General features: G+C 41.1%; 1 long non-coding RNA gene across 1 annotated transcript; it reads right to left on the reverse strand.

The window, feature by feature from the left end:
• Nucleotides 1–1,313: 1,313 nt before the first annotated feature.
• LOC137163652 (uncharacterized) lies at nt 1,314–18,046 on the reverse strand. The gene is made up of 2 exons (XR_010922762.1): nt 17,782–18,046; nt 1,314–1,532 (listed from the first exon to the last, which is right to left on the reverse strand). It is a non-coding gene; the product is annotated as an uncharacterized lncRNA (long non-coding RNA).
• Nucleotides 18,047–25,072: the final 7,026 nt, after the last annotated feature.

Here is a 25,072-nt window from a genome sequence, read left to right on the forward strand (position 1 = left end):
ATTATGCCCTTCCACCTTTTTCTGCTCAACCCTATATCCCAAGCCCAGTAGGAAACAGCTAATTCTGTCTATCTCCAACGCTCTCTCAATTCTTTGTTTAGGAGTGTGTTCCCCTAGCCATCCATCATCCATCTCAGCCAGTGACCTGCTAGTGCATGTTAACGTCAGCCTGGGGAGTTAGTCACGTCCCTGTCATGACTAGAGTAACACCTGGTCTTAGGGTAACCAGATAGCAAGTGTGAAAAATCAAGACAGAGGGTGAGGATAATAGGCACCTATATAAGAAAAAGTCCCAAATACCAGGACTGTCCCTATAAAATCAGGACATCTGATCACCCTACCTGGTCTGGTGTATGGATCAGTTTTGTGTCTTTCTGAAAATCCAACTTGAGAGCTCCAGGCCACAGTAGCCCCTACCCATATGATCTTCTCCTCCCTCACATTCAGGAGCCTTGTGTTCAGTTAACAGACTCTTTTTGAAAATGGGTCCCAAACCTGCCATTTTGTCTTCATGGCTTGCTTCATACACCCACATAAGCTTTAGAAAATTTTGGCCATGGTACTAAGTCACTTAGCTTTACTGGTGGAGGGTTACAAAGAATAGTCCCAATGGCGAGGTCTGGCATGAAGGGTCCATTGGGACTCTTTGAGAATGACCTACATAACTCATTTGTGGCTTTGCCACTGATGAATAATGCATCCAGCTCAAATTCATGATGAAAGAACCTTTATAGCATTGGCGTACCAATGGGGTTTGTGGGAGGGGGCCAGGCCCCCGGGCACTGGCCTGGGGGGCACTGGCTGGGCCCTTCACAACTCGCGAGGGTGGAGGGCGCAAGAGGTTCTGAGGGGCGGCTGGATGGAGCCCAGGAGAAGGTGGCGGGGAGCTGTAGGTTACCAGGAGGAGGAACTCCCACCCCTTGGCTGGAGGGCGAGATCGCCCCACCCAGTAGGGTGAGCTGGCACTAGACTGATTGCGCTGCTGGGATGACCTTGTCAGTTTTGCTGCAGGAACTGATACTGATTTAATGAAGTCTCCCTTCTTCCCCTTGACAGAAAACAACTTCATAGTTTGCAGTAGCATAGAAATGGGCATCAATCAAATAATCACCTGTGATGCAGTGTTCCAAAGAGGTGGCAGAAGGTACTGCCAAGCAAGGTGGCTAAGATGAAGCTCAACTGAGCTTTGGTGTGAGCAGGCAGAGAACTTAAACTCAAATGGATTTTAATACAGTTCAAGAGGAGCATTTTGAAGTAAATACAATGTAATTCTAAGCCAGAATGGAGCTGTATGAACATTCCACTCAGAATCCTAGCAGCAGGACCCATTTATTTTTAACCATTCAAGAATTTGTGGCTGCATCTGAATAAAACACAAGTAAACAAACAGCTTCATATATAAACTCTAGGCGCTCCATATTTTCTCTGAACAGCTCTCTGCATGCACTGGTTATTGGGGTCAGCTTCCACGTGTTCCAGTCCAGGAAGGTTGCAACTTTATCCCAGTTATCTTCAGTCAATGGAATTGTTGCCTGTATAAGGAATGCAGAATCAGAGTCTAAAGCTGCCATTTCTTTTTGCAATACCATGTACAAGCTTTGGCCAAGATTTTCAGAAGTGACCAGTGATTTTGGCTCAGTGTTTGAGTTCCTGACTTGAAACACTCAGTGGGACTTGATTTTCAGAAAAAGCCGCTGAAAGTCCAGCCCCTATGGATGTCTCACCCAAACACTGAGGCAGCCAGTCACCGGTCACTTTTGAAAATCTTGGCCTGTTTTCCTAGCTCATTAAATATTTTACAAGCCTGTGACTACTAGAGAAAGTGACATGTAAGGTGTGAAGACCATGAACTAAATGGTTCCCTCTGTTCAGCCCCACAGAAGTCACACATTTGACTTGACCCCATAAAGTCAATGGGGTTGTACAGGTGTAACTGGGGGAGAATACAACCCCACATCTGCAGCTTCTGAGCCTTCAGAAGTCCACAACTAAACACTTTAGCTTCTTCATAAATAAATATCTGATGAAACAGAATTTCTTTGGGTACTACGTAGCTCTGGTTGAATGCACTAAACATGGGCTCAGCCCTCTCCTGTGTGCAAATGGCTTTGAGCAGGGGGACTTGATAGTGGCCCAGGGTCGGGGGTGGAAAGATGTCATCAGGCTGCAGTTTCGTTGTAGCTGCTATCTCCCTGCCTCTTCCAGTGGGGGAGAGGAGGGAGGATTGAAGCAGAGGGATCAGAATAGACAGAGATCCACGAGCCATCTCCACTCCAAGCCCCTCCAATCACAGCTCCATGACACATAGAATATGAACTCATCTCTCCACAACCTGCCCTCCTCTCTATCCCCATGCAGCGGGGCAGCCCCATTTATGCTGCATTTGGAGCCTTCTGCAGTTCTCACTTGGGCCACAGGATTTGTGCTAATAGAAGCCAGATTTAAAATACTCTGTTCACCAGGATTGGTAGCAGTTATTCCTCTGATATTGAGATGTTAGTAAAATAACTAAATGAAAGATTGCAATAACCTATGTGTGCCTCTGATATTCTATCTCAGAGTTTCCTCTCGTTTCTATAGAAACAAATCTCACTTCTTCTGTTCATGTTAGCAAGGAGGACACATAAAACTACCAAAGGCAGTGGCTGACAAAAATCAAATATCTCTGTACAGTGTCCATATATTACTCTCTGGTTGGTTATGAGCCCCCTTCTCAATGAAAATCAGCAGTTTCATGACCCTTGTTGAATACTTCTCCTGAGAAGTGGGGTTGAGGGCAGATTAGAATGGTCACTAACAGCATTATTCCTATACAGCACACCAGGAATCTCAACATATGCAACTGGCACTATTTAAATTGCATGTGCAAGTTTGGTAACAATAGATGAAAAGCAGTGTATTTTGTGGGTGCTCATCTAAGGGATCCTTAGCTGACTTTCACCATTCTGGTTATGTCTCATACAATGGTAGGTGAAGAAAAACATAAGTACAACTGTTTGCAGATCCAAATTCTGCTCTCAGTTACACTGATGTCACAGAGAAACTCCACAGAAGCCTTTTGTATGTATGTATGTATGTAGCTCCTATTTTCCATCAATGACTGGTAGAATGACCACAGGTCAGAAATCTCTATTTCTCAGTATGTACAAATTTCTGTGCTACCAAGATTTCAAACCAGGCCAAGAACAAAGAGTCTGTTGGCCATCTGTTTTGCCCATCTCCAATACTAGCTCTCTAAGATTCCCAGTTGTGTTCCTGGCTGTTCAATTTACCACAGACATGGGATGAACAGGGCATCTATAACATCCTTTGAGAGAGCAAAGAATGTTAAAAAGCACAAAGTCCTTATTTTATCTAGGTCATTTAGAAAGGAGTGTGATGCAATCAGGAGCCAAGGTACCGCAAAGTGTTGCAATAACAAAGAAACTTATAAAGACGATGGAGAGATTTTTATGATGTGAGATCAGATTAATGACCTACACATGGACCACAGTACAAGCAGCAGAATACAGATGTCAGGCCACTTGTAGAACACATTTTTTGAAACCATAATCAAAGCTAGTAATTTACTGTGATGTAAGGAAATTATATGTTCATTGACAGAACTGGCTTTTTCAGAGCACCAAGTCTTTTGTAGATCCATGTACGCAATGGTTCCCAGTAGCATTTTCACACTAAGGCTGAAGCTCCTATTAATTCTCCAGTACTGTGTATAGATAATCTGAAAAGTACCAGATGCTGAGGAAATGGCTTCACAGGAATAACGAGGAATTATATATCTCTTGCAATTAGACCATCGTAAAATAAAAGGAAAACAAGCATCAGTCTGTCATTCTTGTATTCAGTGGCATTTAGACAATGGGTGCTGTTCCTTTTTATTACTCCTGGCAGCTTTCCAGCAGCGCTTTCAAAAGGCAATGTCGCCCTGATGTAAATTGATAAACAATCTTGTTGAGCAACAAGCACAGGAACATTCATCTTTGTTAAATTTTGACTACAGTACAGAGTTAACTGACATCCTTCCGGTATGAATAGAAAAGGGTCACATTCTCCGCTTCACACAGGCAGATTATTTTAATCAGAACCCACGATCATCACAGTTGATGCAACAAGGCCCAGGAATATGGACACTGAGAGGCAAACATTATTTGCTTTATTACAGCCTTCTTGTTACTATAACAATCAAACTTTGTTCCTGGAAAAACTCTGGCAATTGTGTCTGTTTCAGTTTTTGGTTTCACTGCAGCATTGCTATTACTCAGAGGACAGAGCTATCACATTCATGTGGGGAGCCAATACCCTAGAGTAACATTTTAAAACCATTTAAAAATCTGTTTGCTGTAGACAGGGAAACAGATTCTCATCGATGCCAAGCAGCACAAAACAGCTTGAAAGCTGCCCTACAGAGACAGTGAAGCATATCCCTGATATAGAGGAATCCTTAGACAGCTCAAAGCTGACAAAGAGGGCTCTATGCCACCTGTTCATCTTCCTTTTGCACAGTGCTCCACCCTAACTTTGCTTACTTTAAGAGTATATCTTCACCGCTGTAGCACTTCAGTGTAGACACTACTAAAGCTGAAGGGAGGGGTTCTCCCATCAGCAGAGGTAATCCACCTCCCCACCAGGTGGTAGCCAGGTTGATGGACGAATTCTACCCCGGAGACTTAGGTTGGATTAATTATGCCGCTCAGGGGGTGGATTTTTCACAGCTTTGACTGACATAGTTAAGACGATCTAATTTTCTATTGCCAGCTGCAGGAGCAGTGAGCCAAAAGATAGCTTAGGAGCCATCTCTCCATCTCACTTCTACTCAGCCAGACATAGCATGCACTCTGAAGGAAGCATCCCAAAGAGTTGGCCAACAAAAATACAGTACTAGTTGTGTGGGACTAAAATGAACCAGACAAACATTGGAGCAATGTAGAACAGGAAGACTTTGACTATTCTGTGGATTTTGTAATCATCCTATGCAAAACATTAAACCTCTTCAAATAGGTACACCTCGTGTGTTGATTCAGTGCTCTCTGTACGGGACACAGAGTCAGTCCTGCTTACCACAGTTAGAAATAACCCACACATCCTTTCAAGGAATCTGGACATCAGTTAGATGCAGGACAACTATCTAAAAATGGAAGATTCTTGGCTATAAATATCTTCAGAAGTAGTTCAGACCTAGCAAATAAAATTGTTCATAACATAAACCTAACTAGAAAACAGCTTTGGCCATAACATTTTTATTTATACTTTACCGACAGCTGTGAATACACTGTAGTCAGTGCAACCCAACGATGTACGCTGAAGCTGCTAGACATTATGTCTACGATGCCAGCAGCGCAGGATCGATTTTGCGGGTTTGATTGAGCAGCAGTAAAGATTCACTCGATCGAACCCGGAAGTCGACTCTGTAAATCCATCCCGGCAAGTAGCGTAGCACTGCATCAATGGGAGGGCATTTCCTGTCAGTGCAGCACTGTGGAAACACCGCAGTAAGTAGACGTTAGGAAGTAGATGAGAAATACGCAAGTTACTCTATGTAGCTTGTGTATCTCCTGTCAACTGCTGCCGAAATTCGTAGCGAGTGTAGACCAGGCCACAGAGGGGTGAACAATGTGCCACCCTGTGCCAGTGAAGCACCATGCAGGTCAGGGATATTTACCCAGGGAAGGGCCATATAGTGATTCCACCACCACCCCTCCTTGGGGTTCCCCCTGAGGGCAGCAGCTGTGACTCTCCTCAGAGCTCCACTGGAGTTCCATGTGTGGGAGACACTGAACCAAGGTCCTCCTCAGCCACTCTTCGTGCCCTTCCTGGTCAGAATCATACTTTCGGGGGATGCACTTGCCCCTCTGTTGCTCCTGGGTGCAAAGATTTCAGAGGCTTTATGGCACTGAAACCTCCCCCCCAATAAATTTTCTGTCTTGGAGGCCTTCTATGAGAGTCTTGTCCAGCAGAAGGCAGCACACACTTTGCAAGAATCTAGCGCTGTAACTATAAACCAGATTAGCTCAGCAGGTGTTTATATAAAAATATGCTGCATTTTGAAGACACCTGGACTAATCCACAGGTAACGAGGGTGCCAGATGGGGTATTGGATTTTTTTTAAGTGCAGAAAATTATCCAGTAAGGACTTGGACTGGGACAACTCTCTTATTTCACATAGGACTTTAAACAACCATCAATTAGTTAGAACTTTCAGTCCTTACTGGCCTACACCAGAGGTAAAATGCTAGAACCAGTTAGCAGTCCCCCAAACTCTTCAAGCTCCGAAAGAATTGGGGGAAAAGCACTATCCAACACCCCAAACTTTCTAACACAGGAATGGTAACACTGAGGTGAAAGGCCAGATCGCCAGCTGGTGCAAATTGGCATAGTTCTATTGAAGAACTTTATTCACACTACCTGAGGATCTGGCCTAAAGTGTTTGAAATGGAACAGGAAACCTACTCATGATTTCCTTTGTGAATTATTCTGAAGGCAATATCTGGAAGCTTTCAACTCCTGCTCCATTTTATCATTACTAGAGAATTTGTACTTCATTGGTGCAAACTTTTGGAAGGAATGAAAAATTAACTAAGCTGCCTTTGCAACGGACATGGAGAAACAACAAGCAAACAGGGACATAAACAGCAATGACGGGCAAGATTACTCTACTAAGGAAAACATGGAAGGAAAGAAAACTGTGTTGCTTTGTGGTACTAGCAAAGAAAAAATTTCCACAATAGTTCTGGGTTGTTTATGTCTATTTTCTAGGAAAGCTCAAATTGGAGAAAAATAAAATTAAAGTCAAGACCAGGTAAGTAGTAAAAAGTAGCTAGTGATGCTATTTAGGGGCTGGTGTGAAAAAGGCTAGTGATCTTAGTTTAATTTTATGTCTCTGCAATACAAGAACTCCATCATAGTTAGCACTCATTCTAGCAGTCTCAAAAGAGAGGCCAGGAAATGACTGAGCATAAAGTTCCCCAGATCAGTATTGGTAGAAATGTGAAGGGATAGTTTTACTATAGCTACCTATGCTGTACCCTGTTAGGCAAAATGCCCAATTACAAGATTGGGTCCCATAAGTTTTTATGGTCTTTATTTAACATTATCTCAAGCATATCCCATGCTTCTAGGTGCTGTTTTTGTTGTAGCTGTTCTTCTTTCTTCTCTTTGATCTGTCAAGCAAAAATAACAACAGAACCTGCCATGTGACTTTCTCTTCCATGGTTGTTGTACATCTAATCCCTGACACAAATTAACTGTCCTTCCTGAGATGAAAGAGCAATTCAAACATGTCAACATGGGGCTTTTGTCAGAGGCGCCAGAGTTTTTGCACTAAGCCAAGCCACACAGATTCACAGGAGGAGTTGCAGTTAAATATTCCATGCTATAGAATGTAGGTCTGCACCTGGTTCTGTAAAACTAGGTCACACAAACAATATTTCCTCCTTAGGTATAATTTTACATCTGCTCAGTTAGATACTTATGTGTTACTTCACACTGTAAGCTACTAATGATAAATGGAAAACAAAATTGTCATTTCCAGTAATGAAGGCTTACAAGTGAGCTCAGTCTGCAATAACCCATGTAGCATCTCTCATTGTATGCACAAAAGTAGGCCAAAGAGAAAATAGATTTAGTAGAGATAACCCTAATATTAGCTGGCATAAAGACTGAAGATAGGTCATAAAGCTACCTATATTAAAATATGAACCCTTTGATGAGTTGTGCTTTTGTTTTTAGTAACGAGCTGCTATCTATCTATCTTAGTACAGTAATAGGCACAAGTATAAAACCCTATCTGAGCACCTTCCACATAAAATCAGTAGCAATAACTAAGGCTTGGTCTACACTAAAAGGGTTGACCCAGCTACTTCGCTCAGGTTGTGAAAAAGCCACTCCCCTGAGCAACATGGTTAAGCCAACCGAACCCCCAGTGTAGACTTTATCTCAATAAAACTGGGCTTTTAAAAGGAATTTTTCAGTCATTTCCTTTGTACCTTTGAAGATTAGTGTAATATATCTACAACGCAAACAAAATATGTAGTGTGATATTTCCTATTCATAAATAAGCCAAACTGCATTATACAGGTACTTGCAATGGTTTAATATTAAAATTAATAAAACACAGGTGTGGTAGCTATTTTAAATGGTTATTTAATACCTTCTCTTCTCTGCCAAGAACTAAGATAAGTACCAATCAAATATCTTCTCAATATTTTAGCTAATGAGAACAAATTCTGCAACAGTTTCTCACTGTTTTACTTGTTCTACAGGAGGAATGGTATCAGTGGCATTTCAACTGTAGGCTGGCCAGCCTTTTTTTAAAATAAGTCTAGCAAAGATCAGAGCACCTGGAGTCAAATACTGAAGTATTCACTGAATGGAAATACAAAGAGAAAAATCACTGCTTGTTGTTACAAATATCCAGTATTAAAAGCCCCAGAAGCTGGCCAATATATCCTGCTTGGTATATTGCCACAGAAAAATACAATAGAAGATTGGTACCATGCAGAAGATTGGCAAAAGATTTCCAAACAGCGTAATGGAGTTTGGCTCTTTGCAATGGGTTTATTTAGCCATGCCTCCTGCAGTTTGTCATAACATCATTTTCGCATGGAAGCAGATGGTATGGTATGTATCAATTTACTATGCCTCTCTTTCGCAGATTTTTTTTCAGTTCCTTCTGTGAATTTTTAGTCAAAACGGGGACCATATGGCCTGTTGTGAGGTTGCTACTGTAAATATATAACTATTTATAAGCTATTGACATGGAGTGGGAAAGCACACCTTAAGAAAACAGCTAAAAGTGGTAGAGTATCGTTGGATTTTAAATTATTTCCTTACTATAGCACAGCGATGTACAATGAATAATTAAACAGTATCTGATTTCATGTGGCCTTCCTAATTGCACTCACTTTGCGGTTGCTGAAAAACACAATTGTCTAATCAATGCTACTAAGAAGAGCTTGGGTTGCAAGCATCCCGAGGGCATTTTCTCCATTAACTAGTTTCAAACTGGAACAATGGGCCCACTCCTTGGCTGTGTCTGAGATGTGCTTGGTACAGGTCATTGATAAAGAACGTTACTTGGTAAAAGAAGGGGTAAGAGAAGGTGGCTTTATGTCACCGTGACAGGGTCTGACTCCAGGGTGCCCCCTTCTGGCCCAAGTGGGCAATACACCCTTTGTTGAGGGGTCTCCGACAGTCAGTTGCCACCACTTATGGGTCAAGGGCACACTGGAGACCCACCTCTTCTGAGGTATTAAAGTCCAAAAATAAAGGAAAATGTTTACCTCAAAACAGGGTTGTTTGGGCAGTTTTTGGCAGGACCCTGCCAAAGCTTGTCCTCTTTAGTCCCTTTAGTCAGCCAGTCCCTTTAGTCAGTGTTTCTGGGCCCAGTCAACACATCCCCTGCGAGGCTTGTCCAAGTAACAAGCTATCTCCAGCTCTTGGTGGAAACCAGGTTTTCAGTCCCAAACTGAGCTCGGCCTTCTTCCTTTAACTGCCCACTCCACACCTGACAGTTGATGGAATTAAGCATCTCAACATCCCTGAGATGTGGATGTTACTAACTCATTTTACAGATGAAGAATCAAAAGCACAGAAAGACCCCACCACTGCACTCACGGAATTCAGAGTGAAGACTTTCAGGCCAGATTTTCCTGTGTGCAGCACCTACAACAGGGTAATTTTCAGAAGAACTCAGCTCCTGTTTAAACACCTAAATAAGGACTGGATTATCAAAGGTGCTCAACATCCAGCAAAGCCAACTGTGACAGTGACGGCCAGATTCTTGAGAGATCTCAGTGCCCAGCGTAGTGAGTTCTTTGGAAATTCTAGCCACTTATTTTTGGTGCCTACACAGGGGCTAAGCACTTTTGAAAATCTGGCTCTAAGGTCACACAGGAAGCCTGTGACAGAGCCTGTCTCATGATACCCAGTCACAAAACCAGTCTTCCTGCACATGAACAAACCTCTGTATTTCAGTTCTCCCCTCCATTATTATAAAGACTTATTATCCTTATTTTTGCTCTGAGAAATAATACCCTATAAAATTCAAAACACACAATTGAACCAGAGCTTTTTAGTTATAATTTTCTCCACTTTCTGCTGTGTATCACTTCCACCAGTGATCTGTAATGAGATTTGCTTTTCATCTTGATCAACAGGATATATTCTGGACTATTGGATGTGATTTATACAGATGACAGATAGGATTAAGCAGATTATGTAAATAGGACAGCATAATCAATCATGAACAAAATTTAGACTCATTTTAATTCCATTCTCTCCTCCAACTTCAGAATGTATATTTGCCGATCTCTGACCTCAGGATTACTTGACAGCTCACTAAAGCAATGACCTTCCTACCCCTTTCTTTCTTTGGCACAACACTTCCAGACAGCAGCCTGTAAATATATTTTAATTGTCCAGCTTTTTCTTTGGAATTATTTTCATCAGTTTCACCTGTAGTAAGATGTGTTTCTGCAACTGCTTATACTAGTCCTCCAATATTAAGAAACAGGAATGATTTATACACAGTAGTAGAGCAAGTTAAGAAATGGGGGAAAGCTGAGAGGAAAGTCAGTCTTGTGGCTAAGGCACTGAACAGGGATTTTGAGGAGCGGCAGCAGGGAGCTGCAGAGTCCCGGCTCGGAGCACCAGGCTCCCCCCACAGCAACCCCAAACTGCGGGGCCCCTGCCGCCCACCCAGGCTGACAGCAATGGGTCCCCTGGCAGTGGCTCAGAGCTGGGGATCCCCACAGCCACTGAGAGCTGCCATCTACCCCTGCCCTCTGAGAGCTCTAGAACCGCCTGAGAGCTCCGCAGCCCTCAGAAGCTGACAGCTTCCGCCTGCTGCCCCAGGTCCCGGGGCGGAAGCTGAAAAAAGATAATTTCACAGAGATCTCTGGAAGTCATGGAATCTGTGATTTCCATGACAAAGTCCTATCCTTAGTAATAGGAGTACGTAGAAGAATTCAAACTGTGTTTGTTTGTTTGTTTTTTTCAACTAATGATGTTCCTTTAAATGTTCCAGTGCAGTATTGGAAGCAGCTATTCAATGAAACAATATTGTACCTCTACAAGAGATTCAGATACTAAAACTGAAGCAACCAGGTAATCTAGCAAATTTAGCCATCTAGTTTCTTGGGCCTGGTCTACACTCATCTGGAAATTCAGTGGCAGTCGACGGGAGTTACACAAGCTACGCAAAGTAGCTTGCGTAACTTCTGTTGACTGCTGTACTTCTATTCTGCGCGGTGTCTTCACTGCGCTGCACCACGGGAGGTGGTTTTACTAGGTCGACTTCCTGATCGATTCAGTGGGTCTTCACTGACCGCTCAATCAATACAGAAAAATCGATCTGACGGTGGCGACTTTGCCACCATCAGTGTAGACATACCCTTGGTTTAAACTGACTGAAATTGATAAAATAAGAAAACAGCATACATTATTAAAAGAGTATTAGATTAAAAATTATTTCTGCTTTAATAATCCAAAGTATTATTAGTACTGTACTAGCATAGGAAATAGAACTATTTTTCTAAACATGTGAGGTCAGATCCTCAGAGGGGGTAAATTGACATAGTTCCATTGACTTCAGTTGAGCAAGGTTGATTTATACCAGCTGATGATCTAGCCTAAGGGGATTTTTTTGTTTGTTTTTTTGGTATATATTTTGATAAGGTCTCTTAAATTCTGTGTTTGGTCTACTACTTTTTCCTTCTGCAACAGCAAAAATATATACTTGGCATAGTAACATGGCGCCTTCCTCAAAGACCAGAAACTTAGTGACCTCACATTGCGTACAAGCCACTGTTAAAATAATAGGAGTCTCTTCACTTATTTTTATTAAGGCCATAGAAAGTCAGAGGTAATTGACCTTTGTGGGTGGGACTTTAATTATGCTTTCTCTGTTTAAGAGGAGGTAGTACTATAATAGACTGTTATTCACATGCCAAGAGTTCCACCAACTGTTTTACAATTGCTGGGAAATACGCACATCCTAGCTTATGATACTTATATCATCTTAAATATATAGGGTCATACTGGGCCCAATCCTGTAAGGTTATGAGCACAGCACCCCCACTCACTACTCTTATTGATAATTAAAGCCACTCCTGTTGAACTTCCGTCTACCTGACTATCTTAGAGTTTTCTATAATCCTCTTCCCTGTAACATACATTTCCTATGTAAATATTTTTAAAATGCTTGAATTATTCTGTAATGGAATAAACTTTAATTACCAACTTCCAATTACAAACTCATGTCTATTTAAACATGGCACCATGTACAGTAATTTTTAAGCTATTTAAAATCATTATGTACCTGATTCAAAAGCAAAGAAAATAGTACAAAAATAGTACAAAAATGGTAATGTATTATAGATTTATATTCAGCAAACTCTATGAAGGTACAATGTGGATAGTAGACAACAGTTTCATAATGCTATAGTAATTTTAAAAGGAAAAAGTATTATTTTTCTTTTATTATATGTTATTAGATGTTATTGCAATTTAGAAAAAAATACTAGTAATAGCAATTGCCAGGTTCTGTATTCATTTACACCCTGTGCAAACACATTGATTTTGATGCAGAGGTAGATCAGGGGTCAATTTACCAATTTATGTAAAAACTGCATGTGAAGAACAATCTGTATCAAAAATGCCTGTCACTATTGTATCAAAGAATTATGTGCTGCCATCTACTGGTTATATATATTACTGCTGATTTGTGGCTTAAAAAAGTCATTCATATTCATGACTCTTGGAACCCTAAAATCAATGGGAGGCTTGCCAGAGTAAGGACTGCAGGACTGGGTGCACACTTTCTGTTTGTAAGAAACATTGGTAAAACAAACATAGTTGAAATTTCTCTATAGTCTATATGGTTTTTAAATCAGTTCACCTGGCTGAAAATGTTGGGTCATAGGAGCTTACTCGTCCTTCATATGATTCTGATAATTCACACCTGTCTGATAATTAGTCTTTGGCCAGTTTTATCATAATGGAAATGCATGTTGTTACAGAAGAGTTATTTAGCAATCTCTTTAACTAGAAACACACAGTACTGCAGTTTAATTATACTCTTTATTTATATACATTATTATTAGAGGTAAGAGATTGTATGATTGTCTTATTTTTAGACTTTCATAACTCAGGTGTAATTTTTCTGTGCTGAAATATGCAACTAAATTAAAGCATCTGCCACACCAGAAAATTAAGATTTTTCATTATGTTTTGTTCTAGTTGGAGGGTAGCAACCACCAATGGTTGAGGTGACATAAGTGCTTGTATTTTAACCCCCTCATTTTAATCACTTATAACCTGCTGGATCTTTTCCCTATTTAACTATTGGAACAATTTACCAACAGTCATCAGAGACTGAGAATACACCACAATTTTTAAATCAAGATCTGCTCTAGGAATTATTTTGGGGACGTTCTGTGGCCTGTGTTATGCAGGAGGTTAGACTAGATGATCACAATGGCCACTTCTGGCCATGGAATCTGTAAATCTATTAGGAATAAATTTTTTAAACCTGTCCTCCACCTGAAGGTTAGGGGCAGATCTAATGGGTGGCTCTGTTTGAAAAAATACCATGTGGGCCCCCACCAGGTCTGCCTCTAATACATGTTCCATTTCAACCACAATTGTTGGAATAGATGCAGGAATCACTAGCCGATATTCTATGGCCTATATTATTCAAGAGGCCCAATTGGATTATCTTAATTGTCTCTTGTGACCTTAAAATCTATTAAATTACTGCTGTCATGTTTGGTTCTCTGCAGATACTTCCTGTACCCTTTCCACCACTTTTCCTAGATCACCTCAACTGCTTGGTGATTATTTTTCAGGAGCTCCACTAGAAAATTGTCTGGCTGAGTGAACAAGTTTCTGACCATTCATCCTGGCCTTTATTTTGAGAAAATGCTATTGAAATGCTTTTTCAAGGAGCTATGGGGATTGACATATTTTTCCTCAATTCCCTTGGATTCCTAGTAATTAAACTGGTAGAAATATGCACAATTATGTTAGCAAAAACGTATCTTTTAATCTAAATTTTTTATTTTCAAAAAATTTCAATCACTCTTTAAATTGACTAAAAAACAGCAATTATTCTTATGAACATTTTCAAAAAAAATTTGCAAACATTTTTTGTCATACTTTCCAACTTTCTCTACTAGAATTAATTTAGAAATTTCCCATAAGTCATTGCTTCAATGAACTGTACCTGCTAAGGTGGACTACATTGCTGTGATTGGATGCAAAGAAGAACTATGCCTAAAACAGGCTGGCTGATGTGGAGGCACTGCACTATTGCTATCTGTACTGGTGTACTTAATCCAGTGATTTAATCCTCTAATATATATGCAACCTCTGTATCTGGTACCGTTTGTAAAATGGACCTATTAGTAATAATACTTAGCCTTTTCATATCACTTGAGCTGTAGATCTAAAAGAATTTGAGAAAAAGATCAGTGAGCAAAGATAAGTAACCCCATATTATAGTGAGTTTAAGCAACACATTTTAAATAGTTTTACTCAGAGGCACTGTAGTCTAGCAGTTCAGAAAGAAGGTCTGTCACAGGATACAGGTTCTGTTCCTGGATTCTGCCCCAAATTTCATGCGACCTTGAGCATGTCACTCTTTATAACATATACTAATGACTATATATGTTCACTAAGCAAAAACACAGCTATATATTTTATTTAAACTTTATAATACTTCCTATTTCATAATACATTTATTTTATCTAACTGTATCTCTAGCCTATAGCTGTGGATTTTATAGAGACATCTATTATGAAATTATTTTCTTTTTCTTTTCCTTTCATTGCTTACTCTAATTCTGTATGACAAATGAATTCATAGCCACTCTGTCACCCTGCCTAATATCCATGTGAGGCTGTTACGAGGAGGTGCAGTGTTTTAAGTATGCTGACGACAACCAACTGTATGTCTCCATCTCATTCAACTCGGACAATGCGGTTCAACGTCTGAGCCTGTGTCTAGTTATCTATATAAGACTGGGGTGTTGGATGAGCATAAACTGGCTGAAGTTCAACCCAGACAAGACTGATGATGATTGGGGACGGAGGGGGGAAAGTAATCAGAGGAGATGGTGGAGGTCATATCAGTCCCTTTGATTGAGCAGGTATGTCCACCATTTGTTAATAGGATTCACAATTTAGGGGTGATTTTAGACCCCCAGATGCTTTTCAACAATCATATTACAGTGATTCAGTCAGCTTTTTACCATTTGCATCTTGCCAGGAAGTTGCAGCCTTTCCTTTTGGATGTGTACCTGGCCATTATTACCCATGCTTTTGCTATCTCAAGATTAGACTGTTGCAATGTGCCTTACAACCATTCAGAGACCGAAGCTGGTGCAGAATGCAGCAGCTCACTTATTGAGCAGGACATCTTCTGGGAGCACATAACCCCAGCCCTCTGGGATCTGCACTGGTTGCCCACTGGTCTCCAGGTAGACTTTAAAGTGTAGGTTATGATCTAAAAGCTCTAAATGGCCTGGGACTGGCCTACCTAAGGGGCTGCCTCTCACCCAGTGCCATACTGCCAAAGCTGCAGTCAGCAGGGGTGCCTGAGCTGGATCTCCCCCCACACTAGAGGGTGTCTGGCAAGGTGTTGCTCCCCTTGGGTCAGAAATAGGCTGAATTTGGTGATGCTGCATGAACTGCTGAATTCCGGGCTGTTGTATAATATATGTGTTTGACAGGGTTTTTGGAGGGAGCTGAGAGTATGCTTCCCAAACCAATGAAAGGGTGGGAAAGAGCTTCTGTAGGCGTATGACTGGCTGAGTTGCTGCTGGAATGCTTATTTTAATGTTGCTGGGATTTCACTGTATAGTATAATTAATTAACGTGATAGGGCACCTATAGAGTCAGATTAAGATTTTCTGGAGTCCTGGGCACAAAGAACATTTGGGCCCCCCCACACCCAATGAAAAACATGAATGTATCAAAATGCATTAATACAAAGACGCCATTCAGTGTTTACATGCTGCATTAAAAAATAAAACGAATCATACCCCACTTCATTATGCCTAAATTAACTGCTCAATTTTTCCACACAGAAAATGAGTATGGCTAGATAGTATCCATATCATTACACAAAGATGTTCACTGCTAATCTGGACAACTCTGGTGTTACAAGAACAGTCATTCACAGGTCAACAAGTGGTTCTTTCATCTCCCCCAATTTTCTTAAACCTGACCATTATGCATTTTTTCAACCAATTCATGCTCTTACAGTCCAGTTTTTCTACTGTGGAAGCAAAGATGTCTGAAAGACAACAGTCACAATTCCAGAAAGTAACTTAATTAAAAGAAATAATCCTAAACTAAGGTAAAATTACTCGATTATTAAGAACTTTAAGTTTCAGCCAATGGTGAAAACTGGTTTAAAACAAATTTTACAATTGATCACATCAGGTATGAAAAAATGTTGAAAGAATCTGATGTGTGCCAAACTGACTCTTCTGGCTTTCTGCCAAAGGCAATTCAGTCAAACCATGAGAAAGTTGACATTTACCAATTAAATTTTAGGACTGACCATTTCAGCTAATCGAAAACTAGTTGATACGTATACATTAATATCACACTTTTAAGAACAGACCAGGTTCTGATTAACTAGAACACACAACAGGATGTTTGGTCATTTCTAAGCCAATTAGAATATAGATTTTCCAATAATACTAGCAAGAGAGAGAATATTCTTGACTCCATTATACTAATGCCTCATCATCAGCATAATGGAGTGAAAAAAGTCACTGAAACTGAAGGTCCTCACAAGATAAATTTCTCCCATTTCTATAACTATCTGGGTTTGTCCTTTATGTTTTACCCCCCAACCAGGCTCCGCTTTGGCATTCACATAGCAATAGATAGCCCATGACAACAATTGATTCCACTGACCATCTTTGTTAAGTAAATTTGGATGGGCCACAATTCATTTGTGAAATCCATTATTAAGTAAGTTGAGTCTAGAAAGAAGCTGAAGACCAGTGTAAACAGTCCTACATCAGTCCATGCTGGGTGACGGGGAAAATACACACAAAGATCTTAAAAGTATGGTCTGGGATAAATAGCACCATAGTCTTTCATCCAATGCTAGGATGACAGAACTATACTATGGAAAGCATCATATCAGCTGAGCAGATGGGTAAATAATGCCAGTTCACAATGTACATGGCAAGAATTCACACTTAGACGCCAGTGCTGTGAACCACATGCATAGCGAGGTGGGATCCACAAAGGTCTCTGGGGTGCAGGTGGGGGTAAATAGGCCAGCATCATGACACATTAAAATGGAATAAATAATGCAGCATTGTGAGATGCAGGGATGGGGCATGCAAAAGCCTTGAAACTGTGGGTGGTGGAATAAAAAAACCAAGCAAAGCCTCTGTCTGACCATATAATTTGCAATCACCAAAAGACACAGGGAAAAAACCTGGAAGAGGAGGGGAGAGAATAGGTCACGCCTGGGGGAGAGAAATGACTGAACATTGAGAGGCAAGGAAGAGGCAATGGGGCTCCCATGAAGTGTGTGTGGGCCTGGAGGCTAGTGGTTCCCATGTTTCCCCCCTTGAGCAGGACAGCAAAGAGCTCAACTGCTGGGCCCCCTGTGAGCTTTGGGGGCTGCATTCCCTGTGGATTGAGGTAATGGGGATTTCCCCAGCGCAGGGGGCGCTGTGTGAGTGTGTGTGTGTGTGTGGGGGGGATTTCAGTTCCCCTGACTGTAGGAAGTGCCCCATCCCAGAGCCCCCCTTACCGTCTATGTTCTCCCAGTCGTTGATGTGCTGAGCTTGCAGCCTGTGTCCCGTGGCTCAACTTGGGCTCGGGGCGGTAGGACTCCGGCCGGGGCTGGGAGCGGGGCATTCCTGCACAGCTCGGGGCTGGCGGAGACGCAGCAGGAGGTGGGGTTCTCTTCACCAGCTAGCCCCGGCTGCCCGGAGAAGCCCTGGTGGGTAACAGCGAAGAAAACAACAAGCAGGCGAGGAAGAAGTGGCGGCTGCTGCAGCTGATCCCTCCAGCCGCACTCACAGGCTGATCGAGCCCCTCCAAGCAGCCTTGCCCCCAAGCACGTGTCGAGTCCCAGCCCAGCCAGCAGAGGATGCAGCAGCTAAATCATCCTGCCCTAGCACGGAGAGATTTTTCCCGGGGTCCCCGAGTTGGCCTGGGCATTATTCCGCCACTGGACTCCTAGGACCTTGAAGAAATGTCCTTTTTATTATTTTAAATCTAAACAAATCAAATAGTATTAACATTTTTTAGCAGTACTGCTGAGATTCACACAATGAAAAGTTATCAGTTGCTGTTGGAAAATATTCTAGATCATCCATTTAAATGGATGGGATTTTTTTATTATTATTATTTATTTACCCAGGAGAGAATAACATAAAACAAAACAGTCAAGAAAAGCCTTGAGTCCGACAACTATAGGCCCCGATACTGGAAACAATTGTTTCCATGCTTCATTTTTATGCACTGCAATTAGCCCCAGTCAGGATGAATACTGTGTTTCATTTACAATCCTTTTACCCACATACATTCTGCACAAAGCCAACACACATGCAAACGAGCAGACAAATGTATTTTTTTGAATTTAGGAGGCCTGTTGAAATATGTTTGGGTTTGTGCCAAAAATTATTTACTAACCAGACAAATGCCCAGAGTATATTAAGTGGATTACACTTTTAATTAAATAGAGTGTATATTTAGTTCTTGTTAAAGAGCAGACTAATTATTAGCCACTAAAAACACACTATTGATGATATAAATCACTGATGAATGTTTGTTTTAGTGATGCCCTCATCTAAATCTGCTATTACTGCCAGGAAAATTAGTTTGTTAGACTGCTAACAGCACTTCACTGTGCACTGGACCATAAGCTAGCAACCTCACTGTTGACTCTAAAGCTATTATTGTGTAGTTGCTTGGGGATTATTGCCAAGGAACAATAATAATACAACCGAGCTTTGCTCCAGTAAATTTGTTGATATCCAAAGTTCATCATCACTATCAAGTAGTTGAATATAAAAGTACAATACAATGTAGACGTAACTGTCTAGAAAAAGGAAAATTGTTTTTGACTTTGATGTAACTCACATGGGCTCCTATACAAACATGTTAATGTGTGACCTTAACAATTTTTTATCTAAAATTATTGCCAAATTTTGGCTCCACGCTAATCATTAGTAGTTTTGCCCATTGTGACTGGGATTTGGCCCTATAATTATTGTTATATACTTATTTAAAGGGGCCTACTTAACTTGAAAGCTAATTCATTTAAAGAAATAGAAGTTAAAAGTACTTTATGGCATTACACCTGCCCCTGGCTCCCCCAGATAGTGGTTGTGCATCAACAATCACATTTCCCTGTTGTTTGGGATTTTTTAAACTATATATTCCCCTCTATTTTGTGTCAAAGACTCACATAAACAACAGAAGAAACGGATTCACTGACTGTACAGGGGAAACAGTCAAACTGATTAGACAAAAACAGGCCTGTCAAATACACAAACAAGCTAAACAAAATAGAGAAATACTCTAGTAGAATCTCTCACAGTTGTTACCACTTCTGCATCCTCATCAGTGCTATCAACAGTGAAAGCGGAGCCACTCCTGGTGAATGGCATAGGGAGGGTCCCTGGCACCAAGTCTACGTTTGCGCCAGGGCAGGAGGGGTCCTGGCGCCACTCTACAGCTGCCCCGTGGAGGGGGGGGTCTGTACCTGCGGAAAGGGGGGCACTGCCCATTCCCCGCACTTACCCGGCGCGTGGCGCCCACCTCTCCCGCTGCAGCCCCACAGCCCAGCGCCAGCTTGGATGGGGCAGCCTCACCCCCCCAGGCATGGGGAGGGGGACCGGGCCATCCCTTCACGACACGCGGGGGCGCAGGAGGCTGAGGGGCAGCTGCTTCCGCTCCTGCACCCTCCCCCGTGTGCCCTGAAGGTCCTGCTCGGCCTCCCTCCAGGCCGAGGGGGAGGCCGCCCCATCCAAGCCGGTGCAGGGCTGGAGCAGTGGGTAAGTGCGCTCCGGGCCAGCCCTTTGTGAAGGTGGGGTGTGCAGGAGGCTCTTCACCCCTCAGAGCCTCCTGCGCTCCCTGCATGTCGTGAAAGGCCAGGTCGGCCACCCCCAGCAGGCTGGCACCCGTGGGCCTGGCCCCCCTGTCCTCTCCTCTTGGTACGCCACTGCTCATGGCATCTTACCTACCAAATTGTGTAACCTGGCTGAGAACAGGGCTACATGATAAGGTGATTAAAATGCTAATGACTCCTATTTGCACTACAGTTCCTGCCATTTCTAACTGATGGAGGTAGAAGTAAAGTTTCACAGCTGGTGAAATTACAATAGCAAGAAATATTGAGGAAAAAATCTAACAGAGGTAAAGGTTCTAATAAGTGGAGAATTCAGGTGACGATGGCTTCACAGGAGTCAAGAGAGTGAATGTTGATTAGTGGTGATGGGGAGGGATTTTTAGTTGGACTGTTTAAAACTTCATTTTTTGTTAATCCCATTTATCTGCAATGACTAAATAACGTTCTGGAAAAAAAGGTGTCTTTGCAAAAGATCCAGCATTCCCAGCCCTTCAGATAAGGTGCGAAAGGGATCCCTGCAGCAAAACCAGAAAAGGCCAAATTTGACATTCCAAACATTTTTAAGGAAATAAAAATCAGGAAAAAAAGAAGAAAGAAACCATTCTGGCCTCCTTTATAAGTCATAAAGAAGCAAAAAGGATCACAAACCTAATTTTTAAGAATCCAATGCACATCAGCTTTTAGACACTCAGATAAACAAAGCCATATTGATTCAAAAGAAAGGTATATTATTAAATTATATTACAGTGTTACAATATTCTTCACTAATAGTTCAAAACGTCATAAAACCGCTATAAGCTGTTATGTTTTGGTTCATCACTGTAAAAAAGAGACGTACGTTTGATAAGGAAGGGATATTTGCATTTTAAAAGTATGTTCATGTAGAAGACTGCTGCATTCTAATTTTTATAGCAATTCCATCCCACAAGGCCCAAAACAGACATGAAAATCAGGGGCTCCAGCTGATATAACTCATGCCACACACACACAAAAAAAAGTTGTTTGTAGTTAATGTCCCACCTACTGTTATCATCCAGCTGGCCTCATAAAGGATTTATTGCACAAAACTCCATCATCTCCACTATAAGCCCTGGACATACCTAATTTATTACTTCTACTATATCTGTAATAGAGACATGGCCTAGAAAATAACTGCTTTATTCAGTTGAATTATTTTAAAATATAACAGTAAGTGGAAATCTACCTATCTACCACTAATCAAGTAGTACCCAGCCTGAAATGGGTGCATTTATATGTAAAAAACAACACAACTTCTTTAAATAAACTATTGTATGGGCCAAACACTGGCATGCCATTTTTAAACAGTATTTTCATTGGGGTCATGGGTGAAAAATGTAAATTATTTTCACTTTTATACTTTATACACCAGGAGAAACAGAATTTTTCTAACATGTCCAGGTTCTGCTAATGTCACAGTCTGCTGTTTTTCTACTATTCAAGCACTGCTTTTCTTTGGTGCCCCCAAGAGGAACATTAATGAACTCATGTTTCATTTCAGTCCAGTTTTAACCAAATCAACCAACTAAATCTGCAACAGGCATAAGTTGTGATCAGACACAAAAAACATTTTCAAAGGAGCAAGGAATTGGAGCATCAAAGGTTGGGCCTAGCCAAGGTGCATATTTATAAATGTAAATAAATATAAAATGGATAAATATATGAAAATGGGGGAAAAGAAACCAGTGCTTTTTAATTCAGTGTTTGCATACTATGCACATTCTGACCATCAGTGTTAAAAGCTCCGAGCATTTCTCCTTTAGTACTTGTAATTTTCGTATTGTAAATGAATGTAATATCTCATAGCTTAGTGCTAGAATAACACTAACGTGCTAATGGGGACTCTTGAAATAACTGGAGAATGGTGTCTCCATGACTGGGTGACACCCATCCCATTTCTTCCTGAAGAGACAATATGGTTATACAACATAAATTATGGCTAATTATCTCTCATCCTGTTTCCTCTGTGCCCTAAACACAGGAAACCTTTTCTTCTTCATGATATTCAGCCTTGTTATTAATGACATCTTTGATTTCTATAGTGCCTTTCATCCTAACGGAATCAGAACTATATTCATTCAGCATAACTGAAATGCAGCCACTAACTAGCGTGGTGGGGAGAAAAAAAAAGAAATGTTGTCCAAGGACACTATAGACCCCTGATCATACGAAAAGCATTATATAAAAGGATCTTTGCTACCCACAAAGAGTAGAGGGAGTCTAATTTTTGATGGTCTGATCTAAGAGCCTCCCACACTGTTTGTCTTCTTTGAATAAATGAAGGACTTCCAGGAATTGATGCTGGACTTCTTGGAAATCTAGATATTTCGAACCTGAAACTTCTCTTAGCTGACCTGATTGCTTATTCAAAATTGTCCACTAAAGTGCAGTTGTATTTCCTCTGAAAAGTAACATTGTAAAATAGTATTGTGGGGTTTGCTTCAGCCTTATTGTTTTTCATTTACCCCATATCAAATTTATTCATCATGCAAGGCAAACATTGCTTTTTAGAACTGCCATCTCCTGCAAACTCTCCCAAGAAATTGACAGTCAAGCTGGATTCTTTCCCTCTCATGCATTATCACCAATAAGAAAGGTCTTGTAGACTATAATCTTCTTTCAGTTATATCTGTGAAGCCCCATTAGCATTTAGATATATAGTGATGGGTACCTAAAATAGACAGAGAGAGAGATTTTTAATTTGAGGTAATATCCTACTGCTAAAGCAAATTCTCACACAGACTTTTTTAGATCAACAATCAAGGGGCTGCACTGTAGCTAAACTGAACATTTGTCCTCTTAAACAACAGTAAGAAGGAGATTGTGATGGATAAAAATGCAGCGGACAATAATCCTGACTGAATGGCCAAATAAGAGTGACTCATTGAGTGACAGACTAAGTGAATTTCAAAGCTAACCTTTCGATTTGCCATCTGGGAAATCTGTGCTTGTGGATAGAGTAGGGCAGAACAAATGATGTTATATTTATACTTTTCCTATTTGTGAAAGAGAAGGGACTTTGAAACAAGTTATTTGCATGTGCAAACTGGACAGTTGAGTACCCAATTATTTAAATTGTGCAACACAAAATTTTCATGTATAGGATTAAGGGCTAGAATGAGGCCGGCTGTTGTTTCTGATGTGACAGTTCTATTTCAGACCAATAACTAATGCTTCAGAAGGTTTAAAAAGGTTACAATGCAAGGGCCTTGACAACTGTGCCTTTCTGTGGTGGACAGGGTGAAAAGGTTCCTTCCTGACCACCAGAAGAAATCATGCTATGGGTGATGATTTGCCACCTTTATCTGTGCTACAAATGTTATTCACATTCATTACATCATTTAGCCCCCTTTAAAGCCCAGCCATAATATCTGACTTGGTGATTTCCTGCAGCAGTGAGTTCCAGAGAGGCACTAACCTGTCAGACCTAAAATATTAGCCCATTATTCATATAAGTTTGAGGATTTGGGGGCTGTGGTTGTGGTGATGTTGGTGAGGGGGGTGTGCTTTGTGAGGAAAAAGGTCAGTTATGATATTCTAGAGTGCTGTTACAAACTCAAGTTAATTATCTGAAATGATGATGAAAAATGTGTTAACATTTAATATTCTTGTCTAAAGTTTCTAAAAGAATTTGTCCAGTTTGATGGTGCCATTGTAATACATCTCACTGCCAGGCTGGTAACCAACGTTGGTAAGAGAGTGCCAAATAATCAATAAAACTGATACTCTTGGGGCCTGATTTTCCACTTACATGTAGTTTCAATAGAGTTATATCAAATGGAGTGGAAAAATCAGCCCTTGATCTTTGGGATGGGTGCAGAAAGTAAAAGACTTTCCAGCATCTAGAATATTACTTCCTGGTTGATCCTAGGAATAGTGTTGTCAGCAGACTGCACAGTTATATCAGACTCTGCTATGCTCAACTTCCACTAACCACAACAGATGGTGAAAACTGTCAGAATGTGGCTTCCTCTAACTCTGTGTCCTAGTGCAGATTAGAGTGGATTGGAAGCTCTCTAATTTACACTGGTTTACAACAGTTCCTGAAGTGCAATGCGCTCCAGCTCTTCCTCCTCTCCATCCCTGATGTGCCTCTCTGTGACTCAGGGACCTCTGCGTGCCAACTGGCAGAGGGCACAGGGGTGCATAGAATTTTATAGGGATCTCCTGGGTTGGAAATATACATAACAGTTCACTAAAGGGTGGCATGTGAGGTCTTTGCACAGAGCCAATGGCCCACTGGTCATCTAAATCACTGCAAAATGCATGTACAGGTAATATTTAAGAAGTTATGTTTCTATGCTGAAAATTATGTTCTGAAGGCAGGTAACCAGGAGGTGGCGAACTTCAAACATACTCCTGGAGGCAGGGAAGTAACACCTGCTTATCTCCGTCTGGTCATTGTGTATTGTCTGCTTCACAATGAAGGTCTATTGGCATACTGAATCTGATGCTAATCAAGAGACTGCAGAGCCTCCATGAGAGGAAATTTACAGAAAGAAATAAACAACAGGAGTGAATCCAATTTATGAGTAAAGACAATGGATTGTTGGGAGTATAACCGAAGCTGCAGAGGTACATCCAGGATCTTTTCACTGATGGGGCAAGCTGACAGCATGACTTGTCTCATGAATAAAAGATCACAGCCAAGCCTGGCTGTAAAACACCAGAAGGACTTTGGATGAGATTTGCTTTTTATGAGACATGACAGTAACTAGTTAAGTCTAGGTGCTAGAATGTGTTATGATTTTATTTTATATGTAACCATTTGTTTCCAATATTTCCACTTGCTATTACTGAAATCTCTATACTTTGTGAAATAGTCTTATACTTGATTTCATTATAAACATATCTAAGGGCTGTGAGTTAAGCAGAGCAGTGATCCAAGGTGTAACTGGAAAGCTGGGGTGTTCCTTTGAGAGTGTTCAGTGGATGAGGGGCTGGA

This window comes from Emydura macquarii, unplaced genomic scaffold (assembly GCF_026122565.2).
Source record: "Emydura macquarii macquarii isolate MOO-44397 ecotype Brisbane River unplaced genomic scaffold, CSIRO-AGI_Emac_v2 contig_2636, whole genome shotgun sequence".
Taxonomy (NCBI): Eukaryota; Metazoa; Chordata; order Testudines; family Chelidae; genus Emydura; species Emydura macquarii.